The 21,249-nt window shown below is 38.9% G+C and overlaps 1 protein-coding gene across 2 annotated transcripts in view; it reads left to right on the forward strand.

Moving 5' to 3' along the window:
- tcf7l1b (transcription factor 7 like 1b) overlaps positions 1–21,249 on the forward strand; it is a 43,371-nt gene that overhangs the window by 3,266 nt on the left and 18,856 nt on the right. The gene's annotated exons all lie outside the window — the stretch shown is intronic.

Here is a 21,249-nt window from a genome sequence, read left to right on the forward strand (position 1 = left end):
CATGAAGTTAAACCAATAATGGTTTAAAAGAAGCCCATTAAGTTTTGATACTATACTTCGTGTTTGACAGATTGTTTGTTTGAGTTTATTGTCCTTGTCAGTTTTGCATAGTTTTGTCTCTTGCTTCCTTGTGCTTTTTTCTAGCCCAGATAAAGGCAGCTGGAAATTCTAACGGCTGCTGTTGTTGTTTTTTTTGTGGCAAAGTTAGACGTTATTGTGGAGGAAAACTGAGGCCTAATTCTCCATATTATGAATTAAAGAGAACAGGGTCGATGGGGCAGGGTGAGCTGACTGTGTCCATCATCACTGTAGCAGAAAACAAGCAGGCAAACAATGGCTGGCATACTTAGCAGATGTCTCAAGGTCACGATATCGCGCTGTGCTCAAGGCTTCGTGTGAATGCAGTGAGTTTGTTTGATGGGAGGTTTGACTTCACACCTACTTAGACTCGAAGGGTTGGTCTGTTTACACCTGTGGATGAGGTTGAATGCTCTTCTTATTCCGAGAGGGATATTTTCCAGTGTCTTGCAACCCCTTAGTTAACCGGATGAGCTGTTGAAGTTGCATTTATCACGGACTAATTTGTGTTTTTACCTCACTGGGGAAATATGACTCATGGGCCTGTTGACAGTTTTATCACATATGCCAATGGGCTTATTATTATTATTATTATTTTTACAGTTTTTATTTTCTGACCTTAATAGTAGCTTCTTTTTTTAAAGTTATAGAAATATCAGTAGTGAAGCTAAACCCCATCGTTGTTCAGTCTTTCTGCAAGGTTCATTTTAGTCCTAGGAATGTTGTGTTGGTACTTATAGATTTGTATGACATGTTTTGTTTTTTACATGTGTTGCATTAGATCGTCATGTCGTAATCACTAACCTAATCATTTGCTTCAACAAGCTGTGCCTTACATCTTGACAGTATTGAGCTTATAGCCTATAGCAAGCTAGCAGCAAATGGTAACTAAGTCAACGTAAGCAAATTGAACATTTCACATGTTGTACATAGTTACTGTTCAGTGTTGGCAAAAATGTGTTTATTTTGTAAATACACAAACTCAGTGAACGTTTACTCGATAAGGAAACAGGTACCTATTTTGATTAAACCAATAAACAACAACACTGTAGATAAGAATAGTCCCATAAATTTGGGTGCTGACATATTTGAAATTAGCATTGGCTCAGGTGCTTTTTGTTTCAGGATCAGTGGTCCACCATAGGCTCAAACTAGGTCCTAAACTGATTTTGAGGTTTATGATGTTAGTCTGGTTCGTACATTTACATACCACATTTGAAACCATCTGTTTAGAATGTGCCATGAAACAAAAAGTCAATAAGTGAAGTTGCTCTTTGCTAATTTTCCTCAACATACATCAAGGAGGACAGTGAATCCTCGGTTTTCCACTTTTCCCCCACTTTGGAAAGATTTAAACATGAATGTTAAGTTGCTATCAATCTACATTTTTCAAACCCCCTGCAGTACCATGGGCCCCAGTTGAAACCCCTGGTGTAAACTGCTGTTTTCCCTCTTCCTTTGCCTGTTCTTCAATGATCCTTGTAATTATGTTTTGCACACATATTACATCTTAACTACTTCAAGTAATTTCAAAACATCAATTTATATTAATATATATATATATATATAATATATAATATAATAAGGTGTGGCTTTACATTTGGCTACATTTTTTATATTGACCAGACTATTTAAAAAGTCTTTAATCATATTTAAGGGATAAGAAGCAAAGCTGGAGCAACAGGATTACCGCTTCACTTTTCGTACCCAGAGGTTAAACAGTGTGTGCCTGCATATTGCTGTCACACTTCATGTATCTTCTTACAAGCCCTCCCCCTTCTCCTCTGACATCTTTGTGTTTTTGTGTAAAGCTAGAGCTATAATAAAAAAAAGAAAACTATGTGAATCAGAATAAAGCAGTCTGTGTGCCAGGACTTAAATGAGCACACTGTTAAATAATAGATGCAAGATGTTGCACAAGAGTCGTAGTGTGGTTATTTCACCCTACGATGTGCTACATGATGAAGGATTTGAGGCCTGAACTTTTTAAAAATTTGGATGTGGTAACCCTATCATGAGCAATGAGAGACAGGCCTACGTGGGATCAGCGGAGAGGTCCCCCGGGGGCCGAGCATAACTGATTTAAAGCCTGCTCGGAGCTGACATTCCGCTGTAATCCACTGAGAGCTTAGAAGGAGGTTTTATGTTTGCAGAGATGTTCCACCAGACTTTTGCCTGCCGTGGTTGTGTCGAGCCACAGAGTTATTTTTTTAAACCCCCCCCTACTACAAATCCTGCTCATTGTTTGTCCATTCATTGATTTGATTAACGTCACATTGTTCCTGTAGTGACAGACTGGTGCCAGATTTAACATGTGGACATATGTCCAGTTTGACGCCACCACCTGTCATCTTTATCGGCTGGTTGAGATAACCTGCTGGTAAATCATCATCCTCACTAAAGAGTGAAATGCCTCTTGTGTGTGGGAAATGGCAAGTAAGCGAGAAGGAAACTGAGTGCGCAAATATGTCTTCACACACACACACTCAGTCATACAATGAAATACCAGAACTCTAGAGCATGATAGTTGAACAGAATATGGTCTGAGATTAAAATATAAATGGAGAGCTTGTATAGGTCTGAACATGTCAGTGGCTATGACTGCATGCCTGCCCCCCACACCCCGACTTCTTCTCCTTCTGCTGCTATTGGTGTTTAAAAATGTGCAGACAAAGAAAAGTCAACACAGACATTGTCCAATTGAATAAAAGAGCCTCTCCCTGCATAAGCACGGTCTGTTTGTGTTGAGGTGTCTTTTCATCAGGTGGTTACCTTGGAATTTCACTCATCTTGTTGAATGAGGCTATGTGTGTGTGCACACATGCATCCATGCTTGCTGCACCTCTGTGTGTGTTGGGGGTTAGTTGGGTGTGCAGGTATGGCTTAGTGTGAGAGTGTGTGTGCTCTTGCAACAGAGGGAACAGTGTGCAGAGGTACACATGCTGACAACGCTGGGTGTTGTAGTGCTGGATGTCAGAGCGCAAATATTTTTTTGACCAAGCGCTGTGTCAACACAGCTAACATTTTTTGACTAGGTTTATAGTTCTTAAAGGATTTTTTCTTCAAAGGCAAACATATCTACATCACATTTAGTGGCACTCTTTAATTATGAGCAGATTGCCACCAACCACAGAATTGCCAGTGTTGGTTGAGAGCTCCAGTCTGCAGCAATTCATTTTGGTAAAGAACTCATTGCCCAAATCGGGGAAAATCATCCAGCAAAAAATATTTTCATTATGAAAGATTTGTGGGTACATTTTTGAAATATGGGCATTTTCAATCGTGTGCCTTAGCGATTATGTTACTATTACGCTATCAGAGTCAGGTGTAATTACTGAACGCAGACCAGAGCAGTGCATAGACTTTGGAAATTGTATTGCGTAACATATTTCTGATTCTGTTCCACTTGACAAGCCTTTACGTCCACTGATATATAGTCCACCATGTAACTAATAAATCACTTGTTATACTTCAGAACACATTTTCCATTAGTTTTACATAAAACACAGTTTGTATTTAGCACAACTGTGTTAATGGTGTCAGTCCTGAATTGGATTGTTTCCTTTTTGGTCTCTGTGCAAAGCACAATTTGGCGTCAGTTACTTTTCCTTCCCCTAAGCCTGCTGCTTCACCACCTCAAAACCCACTCACCCACCCTTCTGCCTGACATTACAAATTCTGTTTATAGCCCTCTCTGGCTCTTCAGTGTGAGACCCATCAGGAGCATCTCTGCGCCCTTTGAGGGATGAATTACCACCATCTCCCCCTCTCCAGTCTCAGACTTCCTGTGTTCAGTGACATCAATGAATCCCTTTGATATACCAAGATGAATATGTGTGCAAATGTGTGATTTTTTAAAAATCAATTTATGTTTTCCTCATTTGCTATGTGTCATCAAAGCTACTGCACAGTTTGACACACTGCTTTTTCAAACAACAAAAATAATGTCTTGGGTTCAGAAATTTTTGTTTTGACTAACCTGAGTCAATCCAGGACTTTTGTTTAATAAGTTTGAAAAGGTTTTAAACATGTTTTGTCCATTTTCAGATTTGGATGCTAGCCATTTATTCAGAGCAAATGCAATTTCCTCTTCAATGCAGGGTCATTGAAGGGTTAAGCTTGTTATAAATGAGCCGATGGCCAGAGCCACTTTTCAATGACAGCAGTTAGAAGTTTTTTTTCTGGGAATGGTATAGTTTTTGCATATAATTGAGGCCTGTATTTAGAGTCAAATGTAATGTAAATGAATAATTTGGCAGTTCAAGTGTCACCAAGGACAAAAAGGCAGGGTTATTAATTGAAATGTATTGGAGAAGCATTAAGTAAGAAATGTGTGGCCTATAGGTTTCGTCCAAGTTGTTTCTGTAACCACCAAACACTAACTGCATGATGGCTTAAAAGACATTTCCAGTACTTGTGTCTAGTTTCTGGTCAACAAGTTGCAGAGATGCAGATACAGTCAAATGTCTTTACAGAGCCTACCTTTAAAAGGAGCAGCGTAAGCTGTCACTGTTTTTCATTTTTGCATGTTGAGCTGCAGCGGAACACCATCTTGTGTAGATGAACAATTTTAAAATGAAAAACATGATTATGGAGTGGTAAATTAAACACAGACTCCTTATTGTGACACCTCAAAATAAATCACAGACTGTGACAGACAGTTGTTCCAGCACACCCACCTGTCTTAACCTGACTCTGAAAGTGTTAGCATCATAAATCATCTGCAGCCAAATCTGACAACTCCTCTTCTGGTTCATTGTGAAACAAAACATAACAAGTCTAATCAAAATCTTGTGTGTTTCCTGATGAGTGAATGAGCAGCCTCGGGAACGGCAGGAATCAGGGATTAGATACAGTCAGCCTTAAACAACAGAATGCACCTGTTGGTAAATATAAGCAAAGCTGGCAGGTTTGAATTGGGTCAAGTGACTTATGTTTGTTTGGTGGAAACAACTAAATAGGAATTCTCAGAAAACGAAGGAGTTGTCAGAAAAACTCACATCTCTCAATTGATAATTGATTTCAGCTTCATGGTATATGTGCTTGGCAAAAATATATATTATTTACACTTTAATCAGACTGACAGATCCTCATGGACTGTACCTGGTGCATATATGTGTATATGGCCTTCTTTGCATAGCTGTTACCACTACTGTTTAGCTCACGTAAAGAAATGTTTTTCTTCCATAATTGTACCTTAAATGCTTTTTTTCCACGCTAATAAAATGTGAATATACAGCAGGAAGAAAAAGAAAACTCTCCAAACAGGGTTTCATCAGTCTGGTATTCCAGGCAGCTGTTTTCAGTTTAAGCACTGCAGGCATCACGGGAACGATGGATTGAGAGAGTAGGAGATTGTTGATGAGATGTGGTGGTGCGAGCACAAACTGGGACAGATATGTGCCCTGCTATTCCTTCGACTGTTGTCCAGGGGTGGGCTGGTTTCCAGACCTAGAGGCGATTACAGGCCAATCAGAAAACAGCAGGAGTCCATCAGATCATGCACGTAGCGTCAGTACGACTAAGATTTGTTAAAATGCACGCTTCGCTTCACATACGTGGTTTGTAGGGGCCAGTAGTTCTGCACACGGTCTACTAAAGGCCATGTTATTCAGTATGTGTGCACTGTATTATCAGTGAGGTTGTAGTGGTCATACTAAATTAAGATGTGGATGGATATCCATCCAGGATGAGGATAGTCGACAGCAAGAGGAGCAGCTGTTCTTCTTGTTAAAGTTATAAATCAGCCCCCACCGACCGCATCCCGCTGACTTTGTCCCCTGTAATGGTGGAGAAGGTTTGGAACGGTGCTGTGGCTCGTGTCTCCCTTTGGATACATGTCACGTCAACACACTGCACTCTCACACACAGACACACACAAATGGGATCCTGTGCACACTGGAAGTCACTGGTTTATGTTGACTTGAGTTTAAACAAATCCAGATGTTTCACATCAAAATAACATTGAATTTTCCTCCTTTCCCAGTACCTATGGTACTATGTAAGGATTGTATGTTACAATGATACTGAAAAATGTATGTTAAAGTCACAGCATTATTGTAATAAATTAGGGGAAATAGGAGGTGGGGAAACTGCAAATACCTTTGGTCACTGGACCTAAAATCACTTATTTATTTATTGAAAGTAAATAATTATTGTTGAAAAAGTATTACAAATATTTAATAGTTTTTCCTTCTTATTGCTAAAAATAAAAAATAAATCAAAACACAATCCATTTTTCACATCAATGCAGCACTAAAATGAGATACGGTGGCCACACATTGAGACACAAACCCTACAAGTCCAACATTAAATCACAGTTTTGTCTTTAACTTTGTGACCTGAAAATAAACCAGTGGCTGTAAGTGATGGAGGAGCAGATAGATCTGACTTTCCTGCTATAATTAGATTTTACTTCTCCCTCTGAATACATAAATAGTGTGTCAAACAAATCGTGTGGGCACAAAAATCCTGGGTCGAGGGATAATGTCTTTTTCTCTGGTAAAATCTTAACAGTACATTGTTACAAGTTATGTTGTACCGTGTACCATGTTAGATTGTCAGGTTTTAACTTTTTTTTAGCTTGCGGTCCTTAGTATTATAACCCTGTGTCATGTGTTTTGTATATTTTAAGGATACTGTCGTCCCAGGTTTAGCTCAGCTAACACAGTAGCTCAAACAGTTGACGTAGTTAATTATGACAGTGATGTCAGATTAAGATGGCAACATGTAAAATGGTAAATTTGACCTAAAACCTTTTAATGGGCAAAAATATGCAGTGCTTTCAGTGACATAGCTACCAAATGTCAGCTGTAATGGCCAATGTTTGGGCCATAGCCAATATTGGTTTAGATTTGACACCTCATTGACATCTAGATCTGTTACACTGACAAACAGCAGTTGACTCAAAATCAAACTAATACTCAATTTCAAAACTCCAAATTGAAATAAAGTCCTTTTTATGTCCTTACGTTCTGTAACATTGTAAATTTTAGCATAGTGTTGTGTCCAAACATTGTGATAAAAGATTGACAAACGTGGGAACATTTTCCCATGACATAAGGCTAAATATTGATAATGAGTTAACCTGTCTCTGCCCTCTGTTTACCCTTAGTTACACTCATAAACCAATTGTACTCATTGTTGACAAGTCACAGTGTTCTACAGAGCAACAAATTGGATTAAAAGGCCCAGCAAAGGCACAAGTCATCTCAAATGTGTAGCCTCCTTATCTGTGTCCAGACTTGTGAATCCTGTTAAATAGAATGAACAAAAAACAGCAGAAGCGGCAGAATTTTTCTGGTATATTCACATGGGACTTGTTTTCGGGGAACATCACTCTTCCCTGACATTGTCTATTCATTTTTAAATTATGAGGTAATGTTCTTGATTAGTTAAGATAAATGGTGTGGTTAGGGGCCTTGTGTGCTCCTTTCAAACATGAGGCAGTCTTAAGTGATAGTGCGATTCTCCCTTGTGACTGGCTCAGATGATCATCATTATTGGATTCTTCTTTTCTAAGAGATTTTAGTCAGATTTGCATCATAGGACACTGAGGTTATTTGCTCCACCTTTCTGTGGCAGAGAATGTATTTTATTGATTTCAGGTAACTCTTGGAGCAACGTTTGCTATGCTGACATAATCCCTCAACCATTTGCATGGTCAAAACTCAAATCCCTGCAATGTGGCTGACTTCAGATTTAGAGTAGCTACATTAGAAAAGATCTAATCAGGCCTATATGACATGGACTAGGCCAAGGAGCCCTTTTGTTTGATTTGTACATAGGTTTGGAGGGGCTGGCTATTGGAAATCCCTGAAGCAGGCTTTAGGGGCAGGTCTGATTCTCGTGTGAATTGGGGAGGCTCTATAGCTCTCGGCTGACTTGACTGGGGCTGTATGGGTGTGTTGGCAGGGGGAGTGCTGGTCATGAATAGGGTCTTTGACTACCTCAGACTTGCCCCTGAAAGGCAGGACAAAGACCCTAGGGCAACGGCTTAGAGCCTCACAGCTGAGCTACAGAATGCTTGGCCCAGTCTTCCCTTGCCTTCCTTGCCTAATTTAAATACTACAGTGGCTTTTTAAGGATTCTGGTGATGATGTGGCTCGCATTCACCAGGGTGGCGTTTACCATCAACTTTTCTCTCGCTTTCTGTTTACAGTGCGCTAATGTATGAGTAATCCTTTGTATAGAGTCCATCAGTGTAACTCTTAGGAGAAAAAAACCCTCCTCATATTGGCTTCATGTTGCTCTTTTTAGGCTGTATGTATTTTTCTACAGACAAGCTGACTGCATATGTGCATTTCACAACTAATCCCAACTCCGCTGAGAGTCGTTAATTATGCAATATCGCCATTTATCTTTATTCAAGATGGTGCTATGAGCCAATGGGCATGTAGCAGTTTGGTGCACACCTCACTTGATGATTTCTGACAGATCTGCTCATCTCTTCAGATTTTTAAGCAGTGGCAGAATAAAAAGCCATAAATCTTTTCCGAGTTAATGGGGTTATTTGAGTCTTGTCCAGACACTCTCTCCACAGAGTGTCTAGTTTCAGATGTCACTCAGAGCTTTGTTTGTCTCCCAGGGTGAAGGGTTAGAGGTTAGGGTTCAGGGCCAGTTGGCTGAGTGGCCACAAAAGCCCAGGCTTCCCCTCAGCACATCCGATCTCTGCTTCCACACCAACATGTGGCCACAATGATGGGATCAGTTTGCAACATTTGTCCTCTCTCATCAGAACCTGAAATTAATTTTCACTTCTGACAAGAGTGTGTTTGTGTGGACACTGTTGATAGTTGTTAACAAAGTGTGTGGGAAACTTTTGTGGGAAAAATTGTGCAATTATTTTGTTACAGTTATTTCTCAAGGACATTTTAAAACCTTTACTGTTAAGCTACTGGGTTTATTGCAACTTAAAAAGCACAATAATGTGTAACATTACCGCCTCCCCCCGAAAAAACCTTCTTTATTATTGTTTTACTTATTGACCTTTATGTGTTGCAGCTCAGTCACATCTCACTAACAAACCCCCATCTCTTTAAGAAAAAACTCTCCTCAGTTTCTTTGTTCCGAACAGAAACTTGGTGAGCGCGCAGCCTCACCCTCGTCAGCCCCCACCCACAGTCTCAACTTCTTCTCCCTGCAGCCACCCCCCCACCCAAACACATCCTCCAGCCAGGTTTATTATGCCGTTTCACGCAGACCAAAATTGCAGCTGCATGGAGAACAATCTGGAGCACATTAGCTCAGGCGCTGTGATTTATAAATTGTTTCTCAGGCCATAAATCCCTGCTGTAATTGTGCACAAGCACCCTTCTCTTTCTCCAGTCACCCTCCACCTCCCCAACAACACCAACGCCCCCCGTCTTTATTTTTTTCTCCCCCTTACTCTCCGTCTCTTTCTCTGTGAGTTGTGTACAGTTCTGGGTTTAACATTTAATTGTTTGCAGAAGTGCAAAGCAGTTTGGTTTGGGAAGAGGTTATGTCAGATAACTGAGAAAGATAAACTCTCCTATTGCGCTTTGCGCTTTCTCTGAAACTTTTTGTTGCGTGGTGTGAGCTGAGCATCCATTGTGAGCGTTGTGTCTTCCAGATCAGTTCCATGTTCCTGTGGCTCATGCTCTGCATTCCTGAATCCTGTGTAATTGTGAGGGGGCCTCTCCACAACTCTGTCCATGGGAATCTGATATTTACAGCAGCCCCTGATCGTAATCACCTCACCGTTCTCATTATGTTGTAGTGAAACTGAAAGATAGCAGCAGCTGTGCATACTGTAGTCAATAGCCTGGCCAGCCTTGAGTTCTCGGTGGTCTGGTTTGCGTTGTGCAGACATTTTTTTGACTCAAGAAACCAGATCAGTTGATAGCAGTCGATTTATTGTCAAGGTCAGACCGCATATTTTTGTCTCCTACAACAGTCACTGTCCCACATTAGACAATAAGACTGCCACAAAATGTGCTCTGACGCAATTGACAAATACAACAGTTTTTCAGATAGTTTTACACAATACTACAAATCAACACAATAGACGCGATGATGTTGAAAAGAGGAGCAGAAGTTGAAACAAAGGGATACAGCCACTGTGTGTCATGTGCCACTAGTTTGTGAAGGAGAAAAACATTTACTGCGATTAGAGTTGATTGTTGCTAGTACATTTGCTACCACAGAAATGAGAAATATTTTCTCAGTACTTAGTGGAACCTTAACTTTGTTATTCATTCTTGGAAATGTTCTATCATGCTTTTTTCTTTTTTTTTATAAATTCTCTATGCAAATATAGGAATATAGGTGGACACAAAAAACAAAATCAAAACGATTGAAAACATTAGCTTTTTCTGTGACAGATAAAGTTTACCACAAAATGTGCTTGTTTGGTGAGACTGCCATTTCATTGTCTCTTTGTATAAAATGTCAACAGAGAGATGAAGACGGTACAGGTATTTTACAGGTTGGACTTTTGGTCAGTTGGCTGCAAGATGTGTCGTTTTCTTTTGCTGTGACACACAAATATTAGGTCAGTCTTTAACAAAAGTTGGTCAAACATCTAAATTTAAAAAATACTTTTAAAGGCAAAAGCTAATATGTTAAGAAAAACTTCTGGTTGTTGAAATACTGCTAACCACTAATGCTAACACTGCTGCTAAAGCTCTCGTAAAGTGTTAGTAATTCTAGTAATTTGCATATGTGAGAACAATTTAAAATGGCAAGTAGTTATATTACCATACCTAATTTACCTCCCCTAATTAAAAAACATTGCTGATTTACAGTAGCTGAAAAAACTTTTTTTTCGAATGATACACTCACAAAACCATTAACTGAGATGAATTTACATTACATTTCCAATAGAATTGCAATAACAAGGACTCTTCCAGCGGCTGAAGACTTTTTTCTCATATTTCTACTCCACTGTGGTTTTTTTGCTTTTCAACATGATGAGAAAAAGACCTCATGTGCTCATGTGCTAAAGTTGGAATTTGGTGAAAACATATATGTTTTTACAGAGAATAGTATCTCAATAGACAAAATTTCAGATATGTAAGATGAGTTCTACGTTGTGAGCCTTAGCGTAATGATATCCAGCATGATGAAAATGAAAAACTTTTACAAATGTTTCAGGTATAAAAAAAAAACAATGAGTTGGCCACGTTCCAGACCTCCCTTTAGTGTGCTGACAATGCACATAAGTAATGCTGGGGAATGTCATGCTAGTGGGCCGCCATGCTTCAAAAGCTGTAAAAGGACTTTTTCAGATGTTATCAATTCTAATCTGTCTATATAAAAGAGGATTAGGGACACTTTTCTTACATTTGTCATTTTTTCCCCTGCTAACTCCTATCATATGGAAAACTATCATATTTATATAATTTGACATGAGAGTAGAACGTCATTTTCAGAATTTTCAAGTTCATGTCAGTTATATTATTATGTCAATTCTGCTGGAATGATATGGATAGACATATGAACATTTAGTATTTTCACAACTTCAACCACTTTTTATTATTTCAATAACAATAGTTTATATTACTGGTGCATTGTTTGTTTGTTTGTTTTTTGCCCATCTCCAAAAATATAGTTTTCTTTTATCTTTTTAGTTATCTTTTTTCTTCTCTTTCTCTTTTTTTTCTCTTTTTTTATATAAACTGTACAAACTTTGTTTTTTTTCCCTGTCACTCCATCTGTGAGATACAACCAGCAGACATAACTGTGACCACTGATTGTGTGTGTTTGCGCAGTGGGGGTGGAGGTGCACTGAAAGTGGAGAGGAGTGATTGGGGTTAGCAGTGTGGTGATAGGGATGTCAGGTAGTAAAACGGTGAGATGAGGCAGAGCCCACATGTCTGCTGCTCCTGGGCCTAAAGATCTGGGTCTGGAATGGAGGAGAGAGAGCAAACACATGAGGCATCTGCAGGCAGCTGTGTGCGCGTGTGTTTGTGTGTATGAACGTGTGTGTAGTATGGGGGAGGAGCCTCGATGGAGCCCTTGCTCAGTACAGGGGGTGGGAGTGTGGAGCCGGGTTGTGGCGGTGGTGGTGTTGGGTGGTGGTAAGAAGAGAGACAGAGAGGAGGCGGGGGTAGACTTGCAGAGTGAACACAATCAGGCCTCTGTTTTCATAAGACTTGTGGTATGTGAGAGCAGAAACAAATGTGTTTAATTTAGGCCCCTGTTTTTTTTTCTTCTCCTCCTTGCCTTCTCCTCTACAACCACTTATGCCCATCTCATTTTCTAAAAACTGGATGTTTTCTCTCCTTCAGAGTGCTTTGTTTTCACGTCTGTGTGAAAAAACAGTCGAGCAACACTTTTTTATATAAATTGTTGTTTCTGTCATATATATTTCTTTTAGGAAAATTGGAGAAATTATGATAAAATAAAGGTTACAATTTTAAAACTTTGAATACAGTGAATTTAAATTAATGTATCTGACAGCTCCCACTGTAAAAATATAATATAATCATTATATAGTATTTAGAATATATATGTACATTTTATTATATCTAAATGATAACATGTCAGAATGGTGACAAAAGTATCACTGTTTTGATTAATTTCATGCATTGTTCTTCATTTTTATTATGCAAAATTAAAACATTATTAAGTAATTATGTGAATATTTATCAAACAGCAGGAGCAAAAATAATCCCTCCCACCCCCAAACAAACAACCAAAAAAACACACGAACATTTAGGTCTATTCCTCTGTGGCATCTTTGCCTCTGTCAGCTGCTCTTGGGAAGTTTGTGAAAAAGAAAAACTAAAAAAGTGAACAATCAGCCAGTGTGCAATGTCACAAAAAGAGCTCACTTCTGTTGAAAATATATTCATAGTTACACTCAGAGAGTCAGAGTAAATATTTATCTCCCCAGAAAAAGTATAAAAAGTTATTTTGTGTCGTTTGCTAGGTGTAAAGAGTGAATGTTATGCTGTGGTATTTGCCCCCTGATCAGGGTGAGGGACACTTGCTGGATGTGTTATTACCTCCTAAATACCTTGGCCAGTCACTCTGCATTATATTGGTAACCAGTGCTGACTGCAGTCAATTTATGCTTGGTCATAAATGAAAAATTTTGCTCTCACTCTTGTGTCGTTGGCGTATATTCAGACACACACACACAAACAAATACACACACTCACACTCTTGAATCCTAAGTGGAGCCTTACTGTAAACATCTACCCAGTCTGTGGTAACCACCTCATGTTCTGGAGTTAATTATACAAAGCTTTACGGCTCTAAGTTTTAGAGAAACAGGGCTACTCCCCAAAAACAATTAAAAAAAAGAGTTTTTCTCAGCGAGTGGACAAACAATAGCCATAAGAAAAGGAAAAGGACGACATCTGTGACATTTGAGGTGTAGACTGTCCCGACATCAGATCACACTGACTCCACTGATTAATGGTGTGTGACTGCATTTAAAACAGATCTTCCAGGTACGGGAAACCGCATAACTGACTTCACATAATTGACTTGAATAGTTTCTCCACCCACACACACACACACACTCTTAGCAGATGTATAATTGTTTTCTTGTGTTTCTAATTATACAGTGGGTTTTATGAGACCTGCTGGTGTTTCTGTGCAGGAGAATTAGTCACTTATTCCTGACTTCAACTCCAGTTTTCCGTTAACTGCATGTGATTAAGAGCACTGACTGTAGAAGGCATGAATTTTAAAGATCCACTACGTAAGATGTAGGTAAAGAGATACTAAACTAATCTACACAGTAACATATATTCGCTGGTGTTGTTTACAGTTTACACTCACCTAAGGATATCAGATATATCAATTTTGGATGTGTGTATGTTTTCACATTAGTTTATTGTGGACACCATGTGTATTTTATGTACAGCTTAGGGCAAAGACGTAAATGGCAAGGAGAAGGGCATGGGTCGAGGTATGTAACCTTGTTATCTTCCTTATAAAGTTTTATGTTAAGGTATCAGTTCAGGCCAGATGGGCCAATCATTTTTAGTGACCATACTAAAAGCATACATAGAGAATCTTACACTATTAATCAATCTGCATCTTACCATCTTAGGTAAATGTAGCATAGAGAAGTGATCTTATTGCTGTTTTTTTTTAAGTTGCTCTAAACACAGTCAGGCCTGTTACTGTTGAGATGTTAAGAAAAAGCCGTGTCTTAAAATGACAAAATAACATCTGATAAACTCCCCTTTACCTCCCCTCCTCCCATGAATATTTAATTATTTATTCGGAAAATTTTTCAGTTCATCCAAAGCCGACACTCAGCAGATCAGTCCAAAGGTGATTTCAGGTAGAACCTTCTGCGTAGACGTTTCCGAACCAGGAATTGTCAGTGGTAGTTACAAAGCAGGAAACCTGCAGACTTGTGCCAGTGTGATGCAATGAGGTCTGATGTTGACATGCCTTTCAGAGCACAGATATTAAAAAATAGTGCTGATAGGAACTGCATGAAATGTAGAAAAGGAATAACTTCTCTGCTGCTATTTAGAGATGCAAAGGCGGAACACTGTGTTAGAGCAGCATTTTCCATCCCTGGTACACTCTGTATAAATACAACTCGTTCCTCACCTTGACCCGACTTTGGTAACTTTCCTCGAATTCTATCTGATCAAATGCACCTGAAAGTCAACAAACAGATAACTGTGATAACACTGGTACATTAAGGAAATGATACTTGAGTCTTTCATCCAGACAAAAGAAGGAAGGCGAAAAGTGAAACAAATAATTGCTTGGTTTGCAAAAATTCAAATTTCTTCTGAAGTAGCTCAGACGGGTGGAATGTTAAAGATGTTTTTAAAAGAAGAGGAGGGGGGCTGATTTTGGCCACATTCTCTGTTAACCCTGTTTTATTACTGAAGCAGCAGTAAATAAAAAAAAACATGTTTTTGAAATTGTGATTCTAATTTGTGTGACGCACTGTGTATTGTTGCAATTACCTCTTCTGGAATGAGAAGGATAGGTTTATTTTTCTACAAAAAAGAATGTTTTAATCTTTAGCTAGTTTTCATCAGTTTTGTAAAGTTAAAATGATGTTGATTTGTCTTATAAAATTATGTGTAAATAATTGCAAGTATTGCAAAACAAACAGAACAAAAACCTGAAAAGAATTGAATACATACATTTAATGTACATGTGTAAATGTAAGGTCAAGAGATTTGAAAAGCACTTAACAAAAAACACATTATTTGACTCAAATAAATTATACCTGTATTATCTGAAAATTCCAAACACTGTATCAAAACAGTATAAATTTAATCTAAAAGTTTTTTTCACATGATCTTGGTTATTAATTAATCAAGCATATTAATTGACTTATCATTGTTGCCTTAATCCCTTTATCTATGTAAATATTATTTGAGGAAAAGTGTGGAACCATCCCAGAACTGTTGGGAAACCCTTACTGCACCGGTGTTCGGACCTCCCTCATGCTGCCTCCCTCTTCGCTCTTCGCTCTTCTCTCGGTCCCTCTTTGCACTAATAGTTCTTTTGTATATAAGAGCATGTTAAGAGGCCAATGAGTCTGGTCTTAAAAGGCCACGTTACCATAGAGACCGCAGCACTCTGGATGTCTGACCTTTGACCCAGTTTTTTTTACTGGCTGTAAAAAAAGGGACTAAAGGACGACCGAATAGGTCACAATAGAGGCCCGGCAAATCGAGGGAGTCACCCTGTCATAGTCACTTAGCTTCATTCCTCTCTCTGGGCTAATGGACACTTCAGATGTGGACACCAATTTCAGTATGTTATCTCCGATGCAGCACCACACACATGTCAAGGTTAATGTAATGTACAACAAGTGAGGCTGTGATGATCTGAAGAGGGCCCACCAGAGATTTGATGAAAACCACAAGCACTGTGCTTCCACTGTGGTAGAATTCTTGTTAAGATCATTTAGTCCTAGAGTTTGGGTTAGGTATGTTCTTTCCTTTTCCTCCGTCTCCATGTCTTCTCCATTTTCACATCCCTGAAACACTAGGCTTGGCAGCTAGTGTTCTCCGTGAAGAAGAACTTTGACCAATGTTCTTTTGAGAAAGTTCTGGATTTTTGGTGTGTTTTATCACATGGGCATTTTTTCCTTTCCTCAAAGTCACTGACTTATGATTCACCGACACCAAATGCCTACTTATTTTTGCATGAATGGTGTTCTCCAGCTCTTGTTTGTATTCTCAGACAAACTCCATGGTTGTACCTCACTTCATGGTAAGATCTGGGTTGGCATGTCTCTTTTAAGTAATATTTGGAGCATAATAATTCAAAAGACAAATTTTATAGTGTTGAAAAAGTTTAAAATACACTTTGAATTTAAAGGCAGAATTTAAGGCACTTGCACATGCATCAGCATTATTGTTATAATTCTGTCTTTACTGTTTATTGGAGGTTTCTGCAAACTTTGCCTTCCGAGGTGCCTCAGAAGGATGACATGTTGTTAGTCTAGACTGCTTTTTCAAGGCACTCACATGAATGAATGTGAATTGTATACACTTGTGATTGCACTCCACTCACTAATGAAAATTCACCATAGTACCATTATTATAAGTTGTTTGTCGCCACATGTGATTTTGTTGTATATTATGTGACCTATCATTTATTACAGATCTCTAATGTGACCGGTTTGAATACAGTTGGTATGGATTCACTGATGAGTAGACAGTGACAAGAATAAGAACTTGTTGTTGGTGTTGAGAAACAGAAAACCGACTACATTTCTGTCGTGGTCAGAATTTCACCAAACTATCTGTGCCTGTTTCTTTTTTGCTCCGTCCTACGGCTTTGATTAATAACTTCCTCTGTGACTAATCTACTTACCGTAAGGCAGAGTGGATAACAGGACACGGTTCCTCATTCAGTGGCCCTGTAGTGCTTTGCGGGTCTAACCAGATGAGCTGCTTGTCGTGTCCCCATCAATTACACAGTAATTAGCACAGTGAGTGCCTGAGGTTTACTTGAGAATTGTCATTACGATTGCCTCTAATGTGGACAAACAATGAGATTTAATGCAAACTGTGGGTTGAGGCGGGAGCTACTTATCACACACTCTTTGTCATGCAGGGCTTTTAATTGTTTCATGCACAGATCAGGGGTGGAGGTGTCAATGCTCACGCCCCCACAACTCCCTGTATGAGCAGGTGATGTGAGCAGAGAAAGAGCAGGGAGGGGTGTTGTGCCGAGGCCTGACAGGACCATTGTGTGAAAGCTGTTGTTCATATGGGGAAGGGGAGAGTAATTAACACCTCAGCCAAACAGCACGCTGTGTGGCCCATTTGTTTTCTGTTGGGGGTAAAAGAAAGCAAAAGGGAGGGGCTGTGCACACAGCAGGTGATTGACATTATCTGCTGGGGCGAGCCGTGTAGGCATCCCTGCCGCTCCACCATTCACCGCAGCAGCCATTTCACAAGTGCCAGCCAGGATCTGAGCTGGCACTTAACACACAGACTACCTTATTTGTTTGTTTGTCTGACCTTTTGCTCATGATTGATTTAGTTAAATCCAATTTATGTTTAGACATTTAAGTCTAGACATTTACGTCTCAGTTTGTTATTAATTTATCAAGACCAGATTTTAGTAGTTATTTAGTTCAAGTGCATTTCTCTAATAAATGTAAAATTTTATGAATCAAGTAGTTGGTGGAGTATATGGGGACATTATTATAGCATGCTTTTATACGATTTTTTTAATTTGATGTGTTATTTGACTAGGAGAGCATTATTAAATATATTTCTGTTTTTACTTGATAAGAAAATCTTGGATTTTACAATTTTCTTTTGGCCTAATGAAAAGTAAACTGAATACTTTTATTGATTAAAAAAATTATAGTCTGTAATAATAACTTAAAGATGTTGATAAACTAATTATCAAAAAACAATTATGCAAATCATTTTTGGTTAAAGGTTTAAAATTAAACACATTTTTGACACAAAGCACAATAATCAATCAACAACTAATTTTTTAAGACAGACTTTTCTGTGTGTTGTTTACAATTGTTAACGGAAAACAAAATAACTGAAATACTGATTATTAAAGCAAAAACTTGATATAATTTTAGTGATATTTAAAATGCAGACTTTTATAGTCAGTTTGATTGTGTCTTAGTTATTTATACTATTATTAATATTATTATGTACTTATAGCAATTCAACATATCATTTTAATTTGCCATTCAAGTTAGTTTAAAATTTAATTAGGTAAAAATCTACCATCATAATTTAAGTTGTTCTTTAAGTTTTCTTCACTGGATACACCTAATTACTGACACCGAATAGAAAAAGTACAAATAAGAATGTCATAATTTTTAAACTTGAGGTTTAAATTGATCATTTTGAATTGACATTTCCAAAAATATATATGTATGTAATAAATTAAACAAGTCAAATGATTTATTTCATAGACTTGTCTGACACAATGCAGTCAATCAATTTACTTACAAATGGTATGTTCTCATGTCACCCAGGTCATCTTACCCAAAGTTTTAGCAGTAACTACTTTGAATCAATTTACTTGTTAAACTTACTTACTTACTTAATAATTTATTTAATTTTATGGTAGAATATTATAGATAATCCTATTTAGAAATTTTACACATATTCATGTTTTTCTGGCAATCACCGATTCTTTCTGCTGTCTTTAAATATGACAGAAAGTTTGAGTAAAGTTTTTGTGACTTCTTTCTGTCTTACTTTGGCAGAGCCTCTGACTTAGTTTGACAGCAAATGTCCAGACATCTGTCTCCTCTCGCTGCCCTGATGTTGCTCTGCGCTGCGGCTCCACACACTTCAGATATGACAAAGACTCTTGGCCCTGCTTTTTCCTGCGCTCTGTGAGAACGATGTAACAATTAGAACCCAGCCCTGGCAGTGAAAGGCCTCGTGCCCCACAGCATATGTTGTATTCTCTCACTTCAAAACACCAATCAGCTCCCGGGTGCAGCATTTGGAAAATTTCAGCACCATCACTGCCACCTTTGTGGCTTCTGGGCCCTGAGGAAGTAGCACATTCTACTGATGTCTGTTCTGAGTGTTGGGGGCGAGTGGGGAAATCCTGGAAGACAAGTAAAGCAAAGAGAATCAGCCTGTCTTCATTTGAGTTACATGTTTCTGTCAGTAGTCTGTTCAAGGCTGCAGACAGCTGTGACTCACAGCCTATATTTGTTTCTGATTAAATCAGGACACGGCAGAAGTTCTCCCAGTCCAGCTCTTAAGACAAATAGAGACAAAGGCCTCCTTGGCTTCATTAGCAGGGTTCTTGGTTCTCCTTCTGTGTACATGATAAACACTTTTCACTTACTCATTGTCATTTCAAACATTTATGCACTTTTCAAATGGGTTTGTGTTTAACAGCTGAACTCAGTGTGTCAGGAAAATTACTGAAAGTATTTCCTTTTATCAACAATAATTTCTGAATGTTTACCAATGCTCTGAAAATTATGAACGCCTGATAATGAACTCTCCTAAATGTTAAACAGATCAAAATTGGTTTAATTTCTTGTCTCAAGCTCTACAACCTAACACAAGCCATGTGTCATGAACGTTGGTTTTCCTGAATTTTTTTTCTCACCCTTATGCGTGTTTCCATTTCTTATCTTTCTCACCCCAATTTTTTTGGGTCACTTTAACACCGAGAAAGTTTTTGCTGAGCAGCACGCCCTGCAGTTCTGGGCCTTTTGTTTCCTGAAACAGCTCGTCACAGACCCAAACACCCCCCTCCCTTTCTTCCTCAATCGTCCTTCCTCCCTCCTTCTCTCCCTGTGCCTCCTCTGTTAGTGAGTGTTGCGCTGCTGCAGTTTGGACTGAAGCTAATGTGACAGTGTGCGAGTGGCATTACCTGCCTGGATGTTTCAGCAAGTGTGTGTGTGTGAGTGGATCGCTGCTCCATAAGACACACTGGCAATTAAAAGAAAAGTAGGCGCTTGGAAAAAAAACGTGCCTGGGGGCATGTTCCTCAGTCCTGGCAGAAGCTGTCAACTAAAGGATGGATTGGGTGGGAGAGCTGTGCTGGGGTGGGCACGGACCGGGCTAGACCAAACGCTCACAATAGAGCTCGTTTCATTTGGGGAAGGACTCATGATTGACATAGATTAGACAGAGAAAACTGCATTGTTTTGGGTTTTCTCTCTGGAGAGTAGCATTCATTAGGCACCATCCACACAGCAGAGTAAAGTTTCAATAGGGAGCTATCAGCCTCTAAAAGCAACTGCCTCCTGACAGTTGTATGGACTTGGGCCCATTAGTTGGAACCTACGATTCAGCCTTGAGCAGTATAGTGGAAATGAAGAGGGCTGATGTCAACTCCAAGAATTCCCCTCTGTTTCGAGGGGAGAAAAAAAGGGTCCCCTTCCCCCTGCCTCCGTTCTGTGTTGGACCCCAGCTGTCAGGAAACAATACCCTCTGCCTGCTCCAACAAACTCTTTCCTGAAAATGTTTCTTCTTCCCTCCTCTCCCTTTTTTCTCCCTCCTGCTATAATGTCTTTTCCATTTTTAACCCACAGCCATCCTAGCTTCCCTCCTCCTTACAAACCCTGAGTGATGAATGAAGTTTTAAAAGTCGGAACCAGAATGCATGGCTTCTTCACTTTACTTGTTTGCAATCATTTGTGCTTTAAAACTGGATGAAACTTCACATATTCTCCGATTTTTGTCAGTCATTATTTGTTTTGGTAAACACTAGAAATGTAACTATTCTGCCAGAGGTTGGCAGATTATACATCCACATAATCTGTGATTAATTTTTTTCTAGTCTGATCTGCAGAAATAAAATAAAAATGCTTGCAATTTATGTAAAAAGTGTACATGGGAGAAAATCCACATGCATGACAAGCTGCTGCTGCTGTATCCGGTATTTAAAGTGATTCATAAACCAGATGCTTGAGCTGTGTGCTTTTGGCTGCTTGTTGAAGAACAGGAGGGAGGAAAAAAATAGGCTAAGCTCGTTTTATCAAGCCGTTAATCACAAAGAAAAACTTTTCTTAGAGTTTTTAAGTGACAAATGGCTGGGCAGTAATATGACAAACTGTGTATTAAATATATTATTAAAATAATTTTAATAATATATATATATATTTTTTTTAAAAAGACAACACCAAACATTGGCACCATTTGATAACCTGTGTAATAAAATCATACTCATAGGAGGAGGTCAGAAAGGCTAGTCTAATTGAGACGGATGGACAGGTGTTACCTTTGTGTCCGCAGTGCAACCTTT

The sequence above is a fragment of the Cynoglossus semilaevis genome, chromosome Z (assembly GCF_000523025.1).
Source record: "Cynoglossus semilaevis isolate Cse_v1.0 chromosome Z, Cse_v1.0, whole genome shotgun sequence".
NCBI classification, from domain to species: domain Eukaryota; kingdom Metazoa; phylum Chordata; class Actinopteri; order Pleuronectiformes; family Cynoglossidae; genus Cynoglossus; species Cynoglossus semilaevis.